Source organism: Mytilus californianus, unplaced genomic scaffold (genome assembly GCF_021869535.1).
Source record: "Mytilus californianus isolate M0D057914Y unplaced genomic scaffold, xbMytCali1.0.p SCAF_6, whole genome shotgun sequence".
Taxonomy (NCBI): domain Eukaryota; kingdom Metazoa; phylum Mollusca; class Bivalvia; order Mytilida; family Mytilidae; genus Mytilus; species Mytilus californianus.
Genome location: NW_026262712.1, coordinates 70,764,583 through 70,778,886, shown reverse-complemented (window position 1 = coordinate 70,778,886; position 14,304 = coordinate 70,764,583). Strand labels below are relative to the sequence as shown.

General features: G+C 38.4%; 33 non-coding genes across 33 annotated transcripts; all 33 read left to right on the top strand.

Annotated features, from left to right (window-relative positions):
• Nucleotides 1-106: 106 nt before the first annotated feature.
• Nucleotides 107-190, top strand: Trnal-cag (transfer RNA leucine (anticodon CAG)). The gene has a single exon. It is a non-coding gene; the product is annotated as a tRNA-Leu (tRNA).
• Nucleotides 191-510: 320 nt separating this feature from the next.
• Trnal-cag (transfer RNA leucine (anticodon CAG)) lies at nucleotides 511-594 on the top strand. Its single transcript has one exon. It is a non-coding gene; the product is annotated as a tRNA-Leu (tRNA).
• Nucleotides 595-914: 320 nt separating this feature from the next.
• Nucleotides 915-998, top strand: Trnal-cag (transfer RNA leucine (anticodon CAG)). The gene has a single exon. It is a non-coding gene; the product is annotated as a tRNA-Leu (tRNA).
• Nucleotides 999-1,318: 320 nt separating this feature from the next.
• On the top strand, nucleotides 1,319-1,402 carry Trnal-cag (transfer RNA leucine (anticodon CAG)). Its single transcript has one exon. It is a non-coding gene; the product is annotated as a tRNA-Leu (tRNA).
• Nucleotides 1,403-1,722: 320 nt separating this feature from the next.
• Trnal-cag (transfer RNA leucine (anticodon CAG)) lies at nucleotides 1,723-1,806 on the top strand. Its single transcript has one exon. It is a non-coding gene; the product is annotated as a tRNA-Leu (tRNA).
• A 320-nt stretch (nucleotides 1,807-2,126) lies between these two features.
• Trnal-cag (transfer RNA leucine (anticodon CAG)) lies at nucleotides 2,127-2,210 on the top strand. Its single transcript has one exon. It is a non-coding gene; the product is annotated as a tRNA-Leu (tRNA).
• Nucleotides 2,211-2,530: 320 nt separating this feature from the next.
• Trnal-cag (transfer RNA leucine (anticodon CAG)) lies at nucleotides 2,531-2,614 on the top strand. Its single transcript has one exon. It is a non-coding gene; the product is annotated as a tRNA-Leu (tRNA).
• Nucleotides 2,615-2,934: 320 nt separating this feature from the next.
• Trnal-cag (transfer RNA leucine (anticodon CAG)) lies at nucleotides 2,935-3,018 on the top strand. The gene has a single exon. It is a non-coding gene; the product is annotated as a tRNA-Leu (tRNA).
• A 320-nt stretch (nucleotides 3,019-3,338) lies between these two features.
• Nucleotides 3,339-3,422, top strand: Trnal-cag (transfer RNA leucine (anticodon CAG)). Its single transcript has one exon. It is a non-coding gene; the product is annotated as a tRNA-Leu (tRNA).
• A 320-nt stretch (nucleotides 3,423-3,742) lies between these two features.
• Trnal-cag (transfer RNA leucine (anticodon CAG)) lies at nucleotides 3,743-3,826 on the top strand. The gene has a single exon. It is a non-coding gene; the product is annotated as a tRNA-Leu (tRNA).
• Nucleotides 3,827-4,146: 320 nt separating this feature from the next.
• Nucleotides 4,147-4,230, top strand: Trnal-cag (transfer RNA leucine (anticodon CAG)). The gene has a single exon. It is a non-coding gene; the product is annotated as a tRNA-Leu (tRNA).
• Nucleotides 4,231-4,550: 320 nt separating this feature from the next.
• Trnal-cag (transfer RNA leucine (anticodon CAG)) lies at nucleotides 4,551-4,634 on the top strand. The gene has a single exon. It is a non-coding gene; the product is annotated as a tRNA-Leu (tRNA).
• A 320-nt stretch (nucleotides 4,635-4,954) lies between these two features.
• On the top strand, nucleotides 4,955-5,038 carry Trnal-cag (transfer RNA leucine (anticodon CAG)). The gene has a single exon. It is a non-coding gene; the product is annotated as a tRNA-Leu (tRNA).
• Nucleotides 5,039-5,358: 320 nt separating this feature from the next.
• Trnal-cag (transfer RNA leucine (anticodon CAG)) lies at nucleotides 5,359-5,442 on the top strand. Its single transcript has one exon. It is a non-coding gene; the product is annotated as a tRNA-Leu (tRNA).
• Nucleotides 5,443-5,762: 320 nt separating this feature from the next.
• Trnal-cag (transfer RNA leucine (anticodon CAG)) lies at nucleotides 5,763-5,846 on the top strand. The gene has a single exon. It is a non-coding gene; the product is annotated as a tRNA-Leu (tRNA).
• A 320-nt stretch (nucleotides 5,847-6,166) lies between these two features.
• On the top strand, nucleotides 6,167-6,250 carry Trnal-cag (transfer RNA leucine (anticodon CAG)). Its single transcript has one exon. It is a non-coding gene; the product is annotated as a tRNA-Leu (tRNA).
• A 320-nt stretch (nucleotides 6,251-6,570) lies between these two features.
• Nucleotides 6,571-6,654, top strand: Trnal-cag (transfer RNA leucine (anticodon CAG)). The gene has a single exon. It is a non-coding gene; the product is annotated as a tRNA-Leu (tRNA).
• Nucleotides 6,655-6,974: 320 nt separating this feature from the next.
• On the top strand, nucleotides 6,975-7,058 carry Trnal-cag (transfer RNA leucine (anticodon CAG)). Its single transcript has one exon. It is a non-coding gene; the product is annotated as a tRNA-Leu (tRNA).
• A 320-nt stretch (nucleotides 7,059-7,378) lies between these two features.
• On the top strand, nucleotides 7,379-7,462 carry Trnal-cag (transfer RNA leucine (anticodon CAG)). The gene has a single exon. It is a non-coding gene; the product is annotated as a tRNA-Leu (tRNA).
• Nucleotides 7,463-7,782: 320 nt separating this feature from the next.
• Nucleotides 7,783-7,866, top strand: Trnal-cag (transfer RNA leucine (anticodon CAG)). Its single transcript has one exon. It is a non-coding gene; the product is annotated as a tRNA-Leu (tRNA).
• A 320-nt stretch (nucleotides 7,867-8,186) lies between these two features.
• Nucleotides 8,187-8,270, top strand: Trnal-cag (transfer RNA leucine (anticodon CAG)). The gene has a single exon. It is a non-coding gene; the product is annotated as a tRNA-Leu (tRNA).
• A 724-nt stretch (nucleotides 8,271-8,994) lies between these two features.
• On the top strand, nucleotides 8,995-9,078 carry Trnal-cag (transfer RNA leucine (anticodon CAG)). Its single transcript has one exon. It is a non-coding gene; the product is annotated as a tRNA-Leu (tRNA).
• A 320-nt stretch (nucleotides 9,079-9,398) lies between these two features.
• On the top strand, nucleotides 9,399-9,482 carry Trnal-cag (transfer RNA leucine (anticodon CAG)). Its single transcript has one exon. It is a non-coding gene; the product is annotated as a tRNA-Leu (tRNA).
• Nucleotides 9,483-9,871: 389 nt separating this feature from the next.
• Trnal-cag (transfer RNA leucine (anticodon CAG)) lies at nucleotides 9,872-9,955 on the top strand. The gene has a single exon. It is a non-coding gene; the product is annotated as a tRNA-Leu (tRNA).
• Nucleotides 9,956-10,275: 320 nt separating this feature from the next.
• Nucleotides 10,276-10,359, top strand: Trnal-cag (transfer RNA leucine (anticodon CAG)). Its single transcript has one exon. It is a non-coding gene; the product is annotated as a tRNA-Leu (tRNA).
• A 320-nt stretch (nucleotides 10,360-10,679) lies between these two features.
• On the top strand, nucleotides 10,680-10,763 carry Trnal-cag (transfer RNA leucine (anticodon CAG)). Its single transcript has one exon. It is a non-coding gene; the product is annotated as a tRNA-Leu (tRNA).
• Nucleotides 10,764-11,082: 319 nt separating this feature from the next.
• On the top strand, nucleotides 11,083-11,166 carry Trnal-cag (transfer RNA leucine (anticodon CAG)). The gene has a single exon. It is a non-coding gene; the product is annotated as a tRNA-Leu (tRNA).
• Nucleotides 11,167-11,486: 320 nt separating this feature from the next.
• Nucleotides 11,487-11,570, top strand: Trnal-cag (transfer RNA leucine (anticodon CAG)). Its single transcript has one exon. It is a non-coding gene; the product is annotated as a tRNA-Leu (tRNA).
• Nucleotides 11,571-11,890: 320 nt separating this feature from the next.
• Nucleotides 11,891-11,974, top strand: Trnal-cag (transfer RNA leucine (anticodon CAG)). Its single transcript has one exon. It is a non-coding gene; the product is annotated as a tRNA-Leu (tRNA).
• A 320-nt stretch (nucleotides 11,975-12,294) lies between these two features.
• Nucleotides 12,295-12,378, top strand: Trnal-cag (transfer RNA leucine (anticodon CAG)). Its single transcript has one exon. It is a non-coding gene; the product is annotated as a tRNA-Leu (tRNA).
• Nucleotides 12,379-12,698: 320 nt separating this feature from the next.
• On the top strand, nucleotides 12,699-12,782 carry Trnal-uag (transfer RNA leucine (anticodon UAG)). The gene has a single exon. It is a non-coding gene; the product is annotated as a tRNA-Leu (tRNA).
• A 724-nt stretch (nucleotides 12,783-13,506) lies between these two features.
• On the top strand, nucleotides 13,507-13,590 carry Trnal-cag (transfer RNA leucine (anticodon CAG)). Its single transcript has one exon. It is a non-coding gene; the product is annotated as a tRNA-Leu (tRNA).
• A 320-nt stretch (nucleotides 13,591-13,910) lies between these two features.
• Nucleotides 13,911-13,994, top strand: Trnal-cag (transfer RNA leucine (anticodon CAG)). The gene has a single exon. It is a non-coding gene; the product is annotated as a tRNA-Leu (tRNA).
• Nucleotides 13,995-14,304: the final 310 nt, after the last annotated feature.

Sequence of the window (14,304 nt, the reverse complement as noted above, 5' to 3'; positions counted from 1 at the left end):
TCTATAAAAGCTTGATCTGATCCAGGACTCTAACTAGGCTTGAATTGAAGCATTTATTTGGGTGCTGAGATATAAAGGGACAAATTAGTGTCAATTTTGATGTCTTGTCAGGATGGCCGAGTGGTCTAAGGCGCTGCGTTCAGGTCGCAGTCTGGTTCTCCAGGCGTGGGTTCGAATCCCACTTCTGACAAATTGTATATTTTTATTGGCACCTATACATGTTATAGACATCTCAGGAACAGTTTAACCATTGAAAAAGATGTTTGACACAATACCGCCAATTCTTAGATGCGCAAACCCTGTTTTTAATGAAAAGAACCTCTTTAAATCTCGTTTCTGAACGAGGATATTCTCTTAATTGACATGCAAGAAGTGTTTTATCGAAGCAATTACTTATAATTCTATCTATAAAAGCTTGATCTGATCCAGGACTCTAACTAGGCTTGAATTGAAGCATTTATTTGGGTGCTGAGATATAAAGGGACACATTAGTGTCAATTTTGATGTCTTGTCAGGATGGCCGAGTGGTCTAAGGCGCTGCGTTCAGGTCGCAGTCTGGTTCTCCAGGCGTGGGTTCGAATCCCACTTCTGACAAATTGTATATTTTTATTGGCACCTATACATGTTATAGACATCTCAGGAACAGTTTAACCATTGAAAAAGATGTTTGACACAATACCGCCAATTCTTAGATGCGCAAACCCTGTTTTTAATGAAAAGAACCTCTTTAAATCTCGTTTCTGAACGAGGATATTCTCTTAATTGACATGCAAGAAGTGTTTTATCGAAGCAATTACTTATAATTCTATCTATAAAAGCTTGATCTGATCCAGGACTCTAACTAGGCTTGAATTGAAGCATTTATTTGGGTGCTGAGATATAAAGGGACAAATTAGTGTCAATTGTGATGTCTTGTCAGGATGGCCGAGTGGTCTAAGGCGCTGCGTTCAGGTCGCAGTCTGGTTCTCCAGGCGTGGGTTCGAATCCCACTTCTGACAAATTGTATATTTTTATTGGCACCTATACATGTTATAGACATCTCAGGAACAGTTTAACCATTGAAAAAGATGTTTGACACAATACCGCCAATTCTTAGATGCGCAAACCCTGTTTTTAATGAAAAGAACCTCTTTAAATCTCGTTTCTGAACGAGGATATTCTCTTAATTGACATGCAAGAAGTGTTTTATCGAAGCAATTACTTATAATTCTATCTATAAAAGCTTGATCTGATCCAGGACTCTAACTAGGCTTGAATTGAAGCATTTATTTGGGTGCTGAGATATAAAGGGACAAATTAGTGTCAATTTTGATGTCTTGTCAGGATGGCCGAGTGGTCTAAGGCGCTGCGTTCAGGTCGCAGTCTGGTTCTCCAGGCGTGGGTTCGAATCCCACTTCTGACAAATTGTATATTTTTATTGGCACCTATACATGTTATAGACATCTCAGGAACAGTTTAACCATTGAAAAAGATGTTTGACACAATACCGCCAATTCTTAGATGCGCAAACCCTGTTTTTAATGAAAAGAACCTCTTTAAATCTCGTTTCTGAACGAGGATATTCTCTTAATTGACATGCAAGAAGTGTTTTATCGAAGCAATTACTTATAATTCTATCTATAAAAGCTTGATCTGATCCAGGACTCTAACTAGGCTTGAATTGAAGCATTTATCTGGGTGCTGAGATATAAAGGGACAAATTAGTGTCAATTTTGATGTCTTGTCAGGATGGCCGAGTGGTCTAAGGCGCTGCGTTCAGGTCGCAGTCTGGTTCTCCAGGCGTGGGTTCGAATCCCACTTCTGACAAATTGTATATTTTTATTGGCACCTATACATGTTATAGACATCTCAGGAACAGTTTAACCATTGAAAAAGATGTTTGACACAATACCGCCAATTCTTAGATGCGCAAACCCTGTTTTTAATGAAAAGAACCTCTTTAAATCTCGTTTCTGAACGAGGATATTCTCTTAATTGACATGCAAGAAGTGTTTTATCGAAGCAATTACTTATAATTCTATCTATAAAAGCTTGATCTGATCCAGGACTCTAACTAGGCTTGAATTGAAGCATTTATTTGGGTGCTGAGATATAAAGGGACAAATTAGTGTCAATTTTGATGTCTTGTCAGGATGGCCGAGTGGTCTAAGGCGCTGCGTTCAGGTCGCAGTCTGGTTCTCCAGGCGTGGGTTCGAATCCCACTTCTGACAAATTGTATATTTTTATTGGCACCTATACATGTTATAGACATCTCAGGAACAGTTTAACCATTGAAAAAGATGTTTGACACAATACCGCCAATTCTTAGATGCGCAAACCCTGTTTTTAATGAAAAGAACCTCTTTAAATCTCGTTTCTGAACGAGGATATTCTCTTAATTGACATGCAAGAAGTGTTTTATCGAAGCAATTACTTATAATTCTATCTATAAAAGCTTGATCTGATCCAGGACTCTAACTAGGCTTGAATTGAAGCATTTATTTGGGTGCTGAGATATAAAGGGACAAATTAGTGTCAATTTTGATGTCTTGTCAGGATGGCCGAGTGGTCTAAGGCGCTGCGTTCAGGTCGCAGTCTGGTTCTCCAGGCGTGGGTTCGAATCCCACTTCTGACAAATTGTATATTTTTATTGGCACCTATACATGTTATAGACATCTCAGGAACAGTTTAACCATTGAAAAAGATGTTTGACACAATACCGCCAATTCTTAGATGCGCAAACCCTGTTTTTAATGAAAAGAACCTCTTTAAATCTCGTTTCTGAACGAGGATATTCTCTTAATTGACATGCAAGAAGTGTTTTATCGAAGCAATTACTTATAATTCTATCTATAAAAGCTTGATCTGATCCAGGACTCTAACTAGGCTTGAATTGAAGCATTTATTTGGGTGCTGAGATATAAAGGGACAAATTAGTGTCAATTTTGATGTCTTGTCAGGATGGCCGAGTGGTCTAAGGCGCTGCGTTCAGGTCGCAGTCTGGTTCTCCAGGCGTGGGTTCGAATCCCACTTCTGACAAATTGTATATTTTTATTGGCACCTATACATGTTATAGACATCTCAGGAACAGTTTAACCATTGAAAAAGATGTTTGACACAATACCGCCAATTCTTAGATGCGCAAACCCTGTTTTTAATGAAAAGAACCTCTTTAAATCTCGTTTCTGAACGAGGATATTCTCTTAATTGACATGCAAGAAGTGTTTTATCGAAGCAATTACTTATAATTCTATCTATAAAAGCTTGATCTGATCCAGGACTCTAACTAGGCTTGAATTGAAGCATTTATTTGGGTGCTGAGATATAAAGGGACACATTAGTGTCAATTTTGATGTCTTGTCAGGATGGCCGAGTGGTCTAAGGCGCTGCGTTCAGGTCGCAGTCTGGTTCTCCAGGCGTGGGTTCGAATCCCACTTCTGACAAATTGTATATTTTTATTGGCACCTATACATGTTATAGACATCTCAGGAACAGTTTAACCATTGAAAAAGATGTTTGACACAATACCGCCAATTCTTAGATGCGCAAACCCTGTTTTTAATGAAAAGAACCTCTTTAAATCTCGTTTCTGAACGAGGATATTCTCTTAATTGACATGCAAGAAGTGTTTTATCGAAGCAATTACTTATAATTCTATCTATAAAAGCTTGATCTGATCCAGGACTCTAACTAGGCTTGAATTGAAGCATTTATTTGGGTGCTGAGATATAAAGGGACAAATTAGTGTCAATTGTGATGTCTTGTCAGGATGGCCGAGTGGTCTAAGGCGCTGCGTTCAGGTCGCAGTCTGGTTCTCCAGGCGTGGGTTCGAATCCCACTTCTGACAAATTGTATATTTTTATTGGCACCTATACATGTTATAGACATCTCAGGAACAGTTTAACCATTGAAAAAGATGTTTGACACAATACCGCCAATTCTTAGATGCGCAAACCCTGTTTTTAATGAAAAGAACCTCTTTAAATCTCGTTTCTGAACGAGGATATTCTCTTAATTGACATGCAAGAAGTGTTTTATCGAAGCAATTACTTATAATTCTATCTATAAAAGCTTGATCTGATCCAGGACTCTAACTAGGCTTGAATTGAAGCATTTATTTGGGTGCTGAGATATAAAGGGACAAATTAGTGTCAATTTTGATGTCTTGTCAGGATGGCCGAGTGGTCTAAGGCGCTGCGTTCAGGTCGCAGTCTGGTTCTCCAGGCGTGGGTTCGAATCCCACTTCTGACAAATTGTATATTTTTATTGGCACCTATACATGTTATAGACATCTCAGGAACAGTTTAACCATTGAAAAAGATGTTTGACACAATACCGCCAATTCTTAGATGCGCAAACCCTGTTTTTAATGAAAAGAACCTCTTTAAATCTCGTTTCTGAACGAGGATATTCTCTTAATTGACATGCAAGAAGTGTTTTATCGAAGCAATTACTTATAATTCTATCTATAAAAGCTTGATCTGATCCAGGACTCTAACTAGGCTTGAATTGAAGCATTTATCTGGGTGCTGAGATATAAAGGGACAAATTAGTGTCAATTTTGATGTCTTGTCAGGATGGCCGAGTGGTCTAAGGCGCTGCGTTCAGGTCGCAGTCTGGTTCTCCAGGCGTGGGTTCGAATCCCACTTCTGACAAATTGTATATTTTTATTGGCACCTATACATGTTATAGACATCTCAGGAACAGTTTAACCATTGAAAAAGATGTTTGACACAATACCGCCAATTCTTAGATGCGCAAACCCTGTTTTTAATGAAAAGAACCTCTTTAAATCTCGTTTCTGAACGAGGATATTCTCTTAATTGACATGCAAGAAGTGTTTTATCGAAGCAATTACTTATAATTCTATCTATAAAAGCTTGATCTGATCCAGGACTCTAACTAGGCTTGAATTGAAGCATTTATTTGGGTGCTGAGATATAAAGGGACAAATTAGTGTCAATTTTGATGTCTTGTCAGGATGGCCGAGTGGTCTAAGGCGCTGCGTTCAGGTCGCAGTCTGGTTCTCCAGGCGTGGGTTCGAATCCCACTTCTGACAAATTGTATATTTTTATTGGCACCTATACATGTTATAGACATCTCAGGAACAGTTTAACCATTGAAAAAGATGTTTGACACAATACCGCCAATTCTTAGATGCGCAAACCCTGTTTTTAATGAAAAGAACCTCTTTAAATCTCGTTTCTGAACGAGGATATTCTCTTAATTGACATGCAAGAAGTGTTTTATCGAAGCAATTACTTATAATTCTATCTATAAAAGCTTGATCTGATCCAGGACTCTAACTAGGCTTGAATTGAAGCATTTATTTGGGTGCTGAGATATAAAGGGACAAATTAGTGTCAATTTTGATGTCTTGTCAGGATGGCCGAGTGGTCTAAGGCGCTGCGTTCAGGTCGCAGTCTGGTTCTCCAGGCGTGGGTTCGAATCCCACTTCTGACAAATTGTATATTTTTATTGGCACCTATACATGTTATAGACATCTCAGGAACAGTTTAACCATTGAAAAAGATGTTTGACACAATACCGCCAATTCTTAGATGCGCAAACCCTGTTTTTAATGAAAAGAACCTCTTTAAATCTCGTTTCTGAACGAGGATATTCTCTTAATTGACATGCAAGAAGTGTTTTATCGAAGCAATTACTTATAATTCTATCTATAAAAGCTTGATCTGATCCAGGACTCTAACTAGGCTTGAATTGAAGCATTTATTTGGGTGCTGAGATATAAAGGGACAAATTAGTGTCAATTTTGATGTCTTGTCAGGATGGCCGAGTGGTCTAAGGCGCTGCGTTCAGGTCGCAGTCTGGTTCTCCAGGCGTGGGTTCGAATCCCACTTCTGACAAATTGTATATTTTTATTGGCACCTATACATGTTATAGACATCTCAGGAACAGTTTAACCATTGAAAAAGATGTTTGACACAATACCGCCAATTCTTAGATGCGCAAACCCTGTTTTTAATGAAAAGAACCTCTTTAAATCTCGTTTCTGAACGAGGATATTCTCTTAATTGACATGCAAGAAGTGTTTTATCGAAGCAATTACTTATAATTCTATCTATAAAAGCTTGATCTGATCCAGGACTCTAACTAGGCTTGAATTGAAGCATTTATCTGGGTGCTGAGATATAAAGGGACAAATTAGTGTCAATTTTGATGTCTTGTCAGGATGGCCGAGTGGTCTAAGGCGCTGCGTTCAGGTCGCAGTCTGGTTCTCCAGGCGTGGGTTCGAATCCCACTTCTGACAAATTGTATATTTTTATTGGCACCTATACATGTTATAGACATCTCAGGAACAGTTTAACCATTGAAAAAGATGTTTGACACAATACCGCCAATTCTTAGATGCGCAAACCCTGTTTTTAATGAAAAGAACCTCTTTAAATCTCGTTTCTGAACGAGGATATTCTCTTAATTGACATGCAAGAAGTGTTTTATCGAAGCAATTACTTATAATTCTATCTATAAAAGCTTGATCTGATCCAGGACTCTAACTAGGCTTGAATTGAAGCATTTATCTGGGTGCTGAGATATAAAGGGACAAATTAGTGTCAATTTTGATGTCTTGTCAGGATGGCCGAGTGGTCTAAGGCGCTGCGTTCAGGTCGCAGTCTGGTTCTCCAGGCGTGGGTTCGAATCCCACTTCTGACAAATTGTATATTTTTATTGGCACCTATACATGTTATAGACATCTCAGGAACAGTTTAACCATTGAAAAAGATGTTTGACACAATACCGCCAATTCTTAGATGCGCAAACCCTGTTTTTAATGAAAAGAACCTCTTTAAATCTCGTTTCTGAACGAGGATATTCTCTTAATTGACATGCAAGAAGTGTTTTATCGAAGCAATTACTTATAATTCTATCTATAAAAGCTTGATCTGATCCAGGACTCTAACTAGGCTTGAATTGAAGCATTTATTTGGGTGCTGAGATATAAAGGGACAAATTAGTGTCAATTTTGATGTCTTGTCAGGATGGCCGAGTGGTCTAAGGCGCTGCGTTCAGGTCGCAGTCTGGTTCTCCAGGCGTGGGTTCGAATCCCACTTCTGACAAATTGTATATTTTTATTGGCACCTATACATGTTATAGACATCTCAGGAACAGTTTAACCATTGAAAAAGATGTTTGACACAATACCGCCAATTCTTAGATGCGCAAACCCTGTTTTTAATGAAAAGAACCTCTTTAAATCTCGTTTCTGAACGAGGATATTCTCTTAATTGACATGCAAGAAGTGTTTTATCGAAGCAATTACTTATAATTCTATCTATAAAAGCTTGATCTGATCCAGGACTCTAACTAGGCTTGAATTGAAGCATTTATTTGGGTGCTGAGATATAAAGGGACAAATTAGTGTCAATTTTGATGTCTTGTCAGGATGGCCGAGTGGTCTAAGGCGCTGCGTTCAGGTCGCAGTCTGGTTCTCCAGGCGTGGGTTCGAATCCCACTTCTGACAAATTGTATATTTTTATTGGCACCTATACATGTTATAGACATCTCAGGAACAGTTTAACCATTGAAAAAGATGTTTGACACAATACCGCCAATTCTTAGATGCGCAAACCCTGTTTTTAATGAAAAGAACCTCTTTAAATCTCGTTTCTGAACGAGGATATTCTCTTAATTGACATGCAAGAAGTGTTTTATCGAAGCAATTACTTATAATTCTATCTATAAAAGCTTGATCTGATCCAGGACTCTAACTAGGCTTGAATTGAAGCATTTATTTGGGTGCTGAGATATAAAGGGACAAATTAGTGTCAATTGTGATGTCTTGTCAGGATGGCCGAGTGGTCTAAGGCGCTGCGTTCAGGTCGCAGTCTGGTTCTCCAGGCGTGGGTTCGAATCCCACTTCTGACAAATTGTATATTTTTATTGGCACCTATACATGTTATAGACATCTCAGGAACAGTTTAACCATTGAAAAAGATGTTTGACACAATACCGCCAATTCTTAGATGCGCAAACCCTGTTTTTAATGAAAAGAACCTCTTTAAATCTCGTTTCTGAACGAGGATATTCTCTTAATTGACATGCAAGAAGTGTTTTATCGAAGCAATTACTTATAATTCTATCTATAAAAGCTTGATCTGATCCAGGACTCTAACTAGGCTTGAATTGAAGCATTTATTTGGGTGCTGAGATATAAAGGGACAAATTAGTGTCAATTTTGATGTCTTGTCAGGATGGCCGAGTGGTCTAAGGCGCTGCGTTCAGGTCGCAGTCTGGTTCTCCAGGCGTGGGTTCGAATCCCACTTCTGACAAATTGTATATTTTTATTGGCACCTATACATGTTATAGACATCTCAGGAACAGTTTAACCATTGAAAAAGATGTTTGACACAATACCGCCAATTCTTAGATGCGCAAACCCTGTTTTTAATGAAAAGAACCTCCTTAAATCTCGTTTCTGAACGAGGATATTCTCTTAATTGACATGCAAGAAGTGTTTTATCGAAGCAATTACTTATAATTCTATCTATAAAAGCTTGATCTGATCCAGGACTCTAACTAGGCTTGAATTGAAGCATTTATCTGGGTGCTGAGATATAAAGGGACAAATTAGTGTCAATTTTGATGTCTTGTCAGGATGGCCGAATGGTCTAAGGCGCTGCGTTCAGGTCGCAGTCTGGTTCTCCAGGCGTGGGTTCGAATCCCACTTCTGACAAATTGTATATTTTTATTGGCACCTATACATGTTATAGACATCTCAGGAACAGTTTAACCATTGAAAAAGATGTTTGACACAATACCGCCAATTCTTAGATGCGCAAACCCTGTTTTTAATGAAAAGAACCTCTTTAAATCTCGTTTCTGAACGAGGATATTCTCTTAATTGACATGCAAGAAGTGTTTTATCGAAGCAATTACTTATAATTCTATCTATAAAAGCTTGATCTGATCCAGGACTCTAACTAGGCTTGAATTGAAGCATTTATTTGGGTGCTGAGATATAAAGGGACAAATTAGTGTCAATTTTGATGTCTTGTCAGGATGGCCGAGTGGTCTAAGGCGCTGCGTTCAGGTCGCAGTCTGGTTCTCCAGGCGTGGGTTCGAATCCCACTTCTGACAAATTGTATATTTTTATTGGCACCTATACATGTTATAGACATCTCAGGAACAGTTTAACCATTGAAAAAGATGTTTGACACAATACCGCCAATTCTTAGATGCGCAAACCCTGTTTTTAATGAAAAGAACCTCTTTAAATCTCGTTTCTGAACGAGGATATTCTCTTAATTGACATGCAAGAAGTGTTTTATCGAAGCAATTACTTATAATTCTATCTATAAAAGCTTGATCTGATCCAGGACTCTAACTAGGCTTGAATTGAAGCATTTATCTGGGTGCTGAGATATAAAGGGACAAATTAGTGTCAATTTTGATGTCTTGTCAGGATGGCCGAGTGGTCTAAGGCGCTGCGTTCAGGTCGCAGTCTGGTTCTCCAGGCGTGGGTTCGAATCCCACTTCTGACAAATTGTAAATTTTTATTGGCACCTATACATGTTATAGACATCTCAGGAACAGTTTAACCATTGAAAAAGATGTTTGATGCGAAAACCCTGTTTTTAATGAAAAGAACCTCTTTAAATCTCGTTTCTGAACGAGGATATTCTCTTAATTGACATGCAAGAAGTGTTAGATGCGCAAACCCTGTTTTTAATGAAAAGAACCTCTTTAAATCTCGTTTCTGAACGAGGATATTCTCTTAATTGACATGCAAGAAGTGTTTTATCGAAGCAATTACTTATAATTCTATCTATAAAAGCTTGATCTGATCCAGGACTCTAACTAGGCTTGAATTGAAGCATTTATTTGGGTGCTGAGATATAAAGGGACACATTAGTGTCAATTGTGATGTCTTGTCAGGATGGCCGAGTGGTCTAAGGCGCTGCGTTCAGGTCGCAGTCTGGTTCTCCAGGCGTGGGTTCGAATCCCACTTCTGACAAATTGTATATTTTTATTGGCACCTATACATGTTATAGACATCTCAGGAACAGTTTAACCATTGAAAAAGATGTTTGACACAATACCGCCAATTCTTAGATGCGCAAACCCTGTTTTTAATGAAAAGAACCTCTTTAAATCTCGTTTCTGAACGAGGATATTCTCTTAATTGACATGCAAGAAGTGTTTTATCGAAGCAATTACTTATAATTCTATCTATAAAAGCTTGATCTGATCCAGGACTCTAACTAGGCTTGAATTGAAGCATTTATTTGGGTGCTGAGATATAAAGGGACAAATTAGTGTCAATTTTGATGTCTTGTCAGGATGGCCGAGTGGTCTAAGGCGCTGCGTTCAGGTCGCAGTCTGGTTCTCCAGGCGTGGGTTCGAATCCCACTTCTGACAAATTGTATATTTTTATTGGCACCTATACATGTTATAGACATCTCAGGAACAGTTTAACCATTGAAAAAGATGTTTGACACAATACCGCCAATTCTTAGATGCGCAAACCCTGTTTTTAATGAAAAGAACCTCTTTAAATCTCGTTTCTGAACGAGGATATTCTCTTAATTGACATGCAAGAAGTGTTTTATCGAAGCAATTACTTATAATTCTATCTATAAAAGCTTGATCTGATCCAGGACTCTAACTAGGCTTGAATTGAAGCATTTATTTGGGTGCTGAGATATAAAGGGACAAATTAGTGTCAATTTTGATGTCTTGTCAGGATGGCCGAGTGGTCTAAGGCGCTGCGTTCAGGTCGCAGTCTGGTTCTCCAGGCGTGGGTTCGAATCCCACTTCTGACAAATTGTATATTTTTATTGGCACCTATACATGTTATAGACATCTCAGGAACAGTTTAACCATTGAAAAAGATGTTTGACACAATACCGCCAATTCTTAGATGCGCAAACCCTGTTTTTAATGAAAAGAACCTCTTTAAATCTCGTTTCTGAACGAGGATATTCTCTTAATTGACATGCAAGAAGTGTTTTATCGAAGCAATTACTTATAATTCTATCTATAAAAGCTTGATCTGATCCAGGACTCTACTAGGCTTGAATTGAAGCATTTATTTGGGTGCTGAGGTATAAAGGGACAAATTAGTGTCAATTTTGATGTCTTGTCAGGATGGCCGAGTGGTCTAAGGCGCTGCGTTCAGGTCGCAGTCTGGTTCTCCAGGCGTGGGTTCGAATCCCACTTCTGACAAATTGTATATTTTTATTGGCACCTATACATGTTATAGACATCTCAGGAACAGTTTAACCATTGAAAAAGATGTTTGACACAATACCGCCAATTCTTAGATGCGCAAACCCTGTTTTTAATGAAAAGAACCTCTTTAAATCTCGTTTCTGAACGAGGATATTCTCTTAATTGACATGCAAGAAGTGTTTTATCGAAGCAATTACTTATAATTCTATCTATAAAAGCTTGATCTGATCCAGGACTCTAACTAGGCTTGAATTGAAGCATTTATTTGGGTGCTGAGATATAAAGGGACAAATTAGTGTCAATTTTGATGTCTTGTCAGGATGGCCGAGTGGTCTAAGGCGCTGCGTTCAGGTCGCAGTCTGGTTCTCCAGGCGTGGGTTCGAATCCCACTTCTGACAAATTGTATATTTTTATTGGCACCTATACATGTTATAGACATCTCAGGAACAGTTTAACCATTGAAAAAGATGTTTGACACAATACCGCCAATTCTTAGATGCGCAAACCCTGTTTTTAATGAAAAGAACCTCTTTAAATCTCGTTTCTGAACGAGGATATTCTCTTAATTGACATGCAAGAAGTGTTTTATCGAAGCAATTACTTATAATTCTATCTATAAAAGCTTGATCTGATCCAGGACTCTAACTAGGCTTGAATTGAAGCATTTATTTGGGTGCTGAGATATAAAGGGACAAATTAGTGTCAATTTTGATGTCTTGTCAGGATGGCCGAGTGGTCTAAGGCGCTGCGTTCAGGTCGCAGTCTGGTTCTCCAGGCGTGGGTTCGAATCCCACTTCTGACAAATTGTATATTTTTATTGGCACCTATACATGTTATAGACATCTCAGGAACAGTTTAACCATTGAAAAAGATGTTTGACACAATACCGCCAATTCTTAGATGCGCAAACCCTGTTTTTAATGAAAAGAACCTCTTTAAATCTCGTTTCTGAACGAGGATATTCTCTTAATTGACATGCAAGAAGTGTTTTATCGAAGCAATTACTTATAATTCTATCTATAAAAGCTTGATCTGATCCAGGACTCTAACTAGGCTTGAATTGAAGCATTTATTTGGGTGCTGAGATATAAAGGGACAAATTAGTGTCAATTTTGATGTCTTGTCAGGATGGCCGAGTGGTCTAAGGCGCTGCGTTCAGGTCGCAGTCTGGTTCTCCAGGCGTGGGTTCGAATCCCACTTCTGACAAATTGTATATTTTTATTGGCACCTATACATGTTATAGACATCTCAGGAACAGTTTAACCATTGAAAAAGATGTTTGACACAATACCGCCAATTCTTAGATGCGCAAACCCTGTTTTTAATGAAAAGAACCTCTTTAAATCTCGTTTCTGAACGAGGATATTCTCTTAATTGACATGCAAGAAGTGTTTTATCGAAGCAATTACTTATAATTCTATCTATAAAAGCTTGATCTGATCCAGGACTCTAACTAGGCTTGAATTGAAGCATTTATTTGGGTGCTGAGGTATAAAGGGACAAATTAGTGTCAATTTTGATGTCTTGTCAGGATGGCCGAGTGGTCTAAGGCGCTGCGTTTAGGTCGCAGTCTGGTTCTCCAGGCGTGGGTTCGAATCCCACTTCTGACAAATTGTATATTTTTATTGGCACCTATACATGTTATAGACATCTCAGGAACAGTTTAACCATTGAAAAAGATGTTTGACACAATACCGCCAATTCTTAGATGCGCAAACCCTGTTTTTAATGAAAAGAACCTCTTTAAATCTCGTTTCTGAACGAGGATATTCTCTTAATTGACATGCAAGAAGTGTTTTATCGAAGCAATTACTTATAATTCTATCTATAAAAGCTTGATCTGATCCAGGACTCTAACTAGGCTTGAATTGAAGCATTTATTTGGGTGCTGAGATATAAAGGGACAAATTAGTGTCAATTTTGATGTCTTGTCAGGATGGCCGAGTGGTCTAAGGCGCTGCGTTCAGGTCGCAGTCTGGTTCTCCAGACGTGGGTTCGAATCCCACTTCTGACAAATTGTATATTTTTATTGGCACCTATACATGTTATAGACATCTCAGGAACAGTTTAACCATTGAAAAAGATGTTTGACACAATACCGCCAATTCTTAGATGCGCAAACCCTGTTTTTAATGAAAAGAACCTCTTTAAATCTCGTTTCTGAACGAGGATATTCTCTTAATTGACATGCAAGAAGTGTTTTATCGAAGCAATTACTTATAATTCTATCTATAAAAGCTTGATCTGATCCAGGACTCTAACTAGGCTTGAATTGAAGCATTTATTTGGGTGCTGAGATATAAAGGGACAAATTAGTGTCAATTTTGATGTCTTGTCAGGATGGCCGAGTGGTCTAAGGCGCTGCGTTCAGGTCGCAGTCTGGTTCTCCAGGCGTGGGTTCGAATCCCACTTCTGACAAATTGTATATTTTTATTGGCACCTATACATGTTATAGACATCTCAGGAACAGTTTAACCATTGAAAAAGATGTTTGACACAATACCGCCAATTCTTAGATGCGCAAACCCTGTTTTTAATGAAAAGAACCTCTTTAAATCTCGTTTCTGAACGAGGATATTCTCTTAATTGACATGCAAGAAGTGTTTTATCGAAGCAATTACTTATAATTCTATCTATAAAAGCTTGATCTGATCCAGGACTCTAACTAGGCTTGAATTGAAGCATTTATTTGGGTGCTGAGATATAAAGGGACAAATTAGTGTCAATTTTGATGTCTTGTCAGGATGGCCGAGTGGTCTAAGGCGCTGCGTTCAGGTCGCAGTCTGGTTCTCCAGGCGTGGGTTCGAATCCCACTTCTGACAAATTGTATATTTTTATTGGCACCTATACATGTTATAGACATCTCAGGAACAGTTTAACCATTGAAAAAGATGTTTGACACAATACCGCCAATTCTTAGATGCGCAAACCCTGTTTTTAATGAAAAGAACCTCTTTAAATCTCGTTTCTGAACGAGGATATTCTCTTAATTGACATGCAAGAAGTGTTTTATCGAAGCAATTACTTATAATTCTATCTATAAAAGCTTGATCTGATCCAGGACTCTAACTAGGCTTGAATTGAAGCATTTATTTGGGTGCTGAGATATAAAGGGACAAATTAGTGTCAATT